This window comes from Psammomys obesus, unplaced genomic scaffold (assembly GCF_907164565.1).
Source record: "Psammomys obesus unplaced genomic scaffold, mPsaObe1.curated_primary_1811, whole genome shotgun sequence".
NCBI classification, from domain to species: domain Eukaryota; kingdom Metazoa; phylum Chordata; class Mammalia; order Rodentia; family Muridae; genus Psammomys; species Psammomys obesus.
In genome coordinates this window covers 4,268,245-4,271,765 of record NW_026596244.1, presented here as the reverse complement: position 1 = coordinate 4,271,765, position 3,521 = coordinate 4,268,245, and positions in this window count along the sequence as shown.

Below are 3,521 nucleotides of genomic sequence, written 5' to 3'. Positions count from 1 at the left end.
ATATTAATGACCAATGATTATTAGTTACTTGTATTGTGGTGCTGTGGTGGTAATGTATTTGTGTGCTTCTTTCTTTTTATTTTGCTGTTGTGAAGTTATCTAGATCCTATGTTTTTTAAAATTTTTTATTAATTACACTTTATTCATTTTGTATCCCCCCATAAGCCCCTCCCTCCACCCCTCCCGATCCCACCCTCCCTCCCCTTTCTGCATGCATGCCACTCCCCAAGTCCACTGATAGGGGAGGTTCTCCTCTCCTTTCTGATCTTAGTCTATCAGTTCTCATCAAAATTGGCTGCATTGTCCTCTACCATGGCCTGGTAAGGCTGATACCCCCTCAGGGGGAGGTGATCAAAGAGCAGGCCAATCAAATTATGTCAGAGGCAGTCCCTCTTCCCACTACTATGTAACCCACTTGGACACTGAACTGCCATGGGCTACATCTGTGCAGGAGTTCTAGGTTATCTCCACAAATAGTCCTTGGTTGGAGTATGAGTCTCTGGGAAGTTCCCTGTGGTTCCTGATCTCTTCTTTTTTTTTTTAAATCTTTTATTTTTTTATTAATTACACTTTATTCATTTTGTATCCCCCCATGAGCCCCTCCCTCCTCCCCTGCCGATCCCACCCTCCCTCCCCTTTCTGCATGCATGCCACTCCCCAAGTCCACTGATAGGGGAGGTCCTCCTCTCCTTCTTTCTGATCTTAGTCTATCAGTTCTCATCAAAAGTGGCTGCATTGTCCTCTACTGTGGCCTGGTAAGGCTGCTCCCCCCTCAAGGGGAAGTGATCAACGAGCAGGCCAATCAGATTATGTCAGAGGCAGTCCCTCTTCCCATTACTATGTAACCCACTTGGACACTGAACTGCCATGGGCTACACCTGTGCAGGGGTTCCAGGTCATCTCCACAAATAGTCCTTGGTTGGAGTATGATTTTCTGGGAAGTTCCCTGTGTTCAAATTATCTTGTTCTGTTGCTCTGCTTGTGGAGTTCCTGTCCCCTCCAGCTCTTACTATTTCCCACTTCTTACATAAAATTCCATTCACTCTGCCCGACAGTTGGCCATCAGGCTCAGCATCTGCTTTGACAGTCTACTGCAGAGGCTTTCAGAGGCCCTCTATGGCAGGTTTCAAGGTTGTTTCCTGTTTTCTTCTGGCTTTCAGAGGCCCTCTGTAGCAGGTTCCAAGGTTGTTTCTTATTTTCTTTTTCTTCTGATGTCCATCCTCTTTGCCTTTCAGGATGGGGACTGAACATTTTAGTTAGGGTCCTCTCTTTTGCTTATTTTGTTTAGATGTACAGATTTTAGTGGGTTTATTCTATATTGTATGTTTATATGAGTGAGTATATACCATGCGTGTCTTTTTGCTTTTGGGACAACTCACTCAGGATGATCCTTTCCAGGTCCCACCATTTACCTGCAAATTTCATGATTTCCTTATTTTTCATTGCTGAGTAATACTCCATTGTATAGATGTACCACAGTTTCTGCATCCATTCTTCAGTTGAGGGGCATCTGGGCTGTTTCCAGCTTCTGGCTATTACAAATAAAGCTGCTACAAACATGGTTGAGCAAATGTCCTTTTTGTTTACTTGAGCCTCTTTTGGGTATATGCCTAGGAGTGGTGTGGCTGGATCTTGAGGAAGCGCTATTCCTAGTTGTCTAGGAAAGTGCCAGATTGATTTCCAGAGTGGTTGTACCAGTTTACATTCCCACCAGCAGTGGAGAAGGGTTCCCCTTTCTTCACAACCTCTCCAGCATGTGTTGTCCCTTGAGTTTTTCATCTTGGCCATTCTGATGGGTATAAGGTTAGATCCTATGTTTTATTGGGTGTTGTTGAGCTTGTTGGGTTGGAGTTTTTCTTCTAGTATCTTCTGTAGGGATGGGTTGGTACATAGATATTGTTTAACATTGGTTTCGTCATGGAATATCTTGTTTTCTCAATCTATGATGACTGAAAGCTTTGCTGGTTATAGTAGTCTGGGCTGACATCTGTGGTCTCTTAGTGTCTGTATGACATCTGCCCAGTCCCTTATGGCTTTCGTAGTCTCTGTTGAGAAGTCAGGTGTGATTCTGATAGGTCTGCCTTTATGCGTTATTTGGCCTTTTTCCCTTGCTGCTTTTAATCTTTTTCTTTGTTCTATAGATATAGTATTTTGATTATTATGTCGTGGAAAGAATTTCTTTTCTGGTCTAGTTCATTTGGTGTTCTGTAAGCCTCTTGTGTGTTTAAGGGCATCTCTTTCTTTAGGTTAGAAAATTTTCTTGAAAATATTTTCTGGACATTGGAGCCTAGAATTTTCTTTTTTGTCTATTCATATTATTCTTATGTTTCCTCTTTTCATGGTGTTCTTGATTTCTTGGGTGTTTTGTGTCAGAATTTTTTTCATTTTAATATTTTCCTTGAGATATGTATCAATTTCTTCAATTGTTTCTTCTACACCTGTGATTCTCTCCTCCATCTCTTGCATTCTGTTGGTGATGCTTACCTCTGTGGTTCCTGATCTCTTCTTTAAGATTCTCTAAGAAAACCATCTCCAGGGTTTTATCAGTTTGTGTTTTCTTTATTGATTTTAATTCCATTTTCAGGTCTTGAATAGTTTCATTCATTTTCTTCACCTGTTTGCTTGTGATTTCCTGTATGTCCTTGATGGCAGCTATTTTTGTTGTTGTTGTTGTTGTTGTGTTTTTCTGTATTTCTTTGGGGGATTTATTTGTTTCCTTTTCATATGACTCTAATAACTTTATAAACATAAATTTAAGGTCATTTCCTTGTGTTTCAGCTTCATTAGAATATTCAGTGTTTTTTGGGGGGGGATTTCTGGTGGATCCATGATGTCCTGGATTTGGTGATTGTGTTCTTAGGCTGGCCTTTAGCTATCTAGTTGTCTGTAGCTTTGGCTGTTTGTTCCTGGAACAGCCAGTGATGCCCATTCTGGACTGCCGCTGAGATCTAGCTAGAGCTGCAGGTGTCATCTGTGTATACACAGGTCATATAGTAAAGTGATCCCTTTCATTTGGTGACACAGAACCTTCCTGTATATCCCATAAGCTTTCCTCTGTAGGTTGTTCATCAATCATAAAAGTTCAAACGATCCACTTTCATCAGATTTTCAATTTTGATATTTTTCATTGGTCTGCAAGTCTACAACTTCCTTATATTGAAATGCATCCAAAATAAAATAAACAGGTGAATTGGTAGAAAAAGGTCAGATAAGTAGATATGTGATAAAGCGAGCATAGGAACATGTCAGTTGTGGAGTGTAGGTGGGGTATATGTGGGTGCTCATCACAAGTCTGTAAACATTTTTGTTTACTTTTTTTAATTAAAAATGATAGAGGGTCTGCTTTGAAACACTGCTAGGTAGAGTCTTTCAGATGCCTTTTGTGGTAGACTCCTGTCATAAGTTCAATGCACATCCCATTTGTCTTTCTAAATGAGGATTAATCACCTTCGCCTGTGTCCACTTTCTTGATTATAACCAAACCCTCGGCAGAGTGCAGGAAATCATATGAAAGAAGGGAA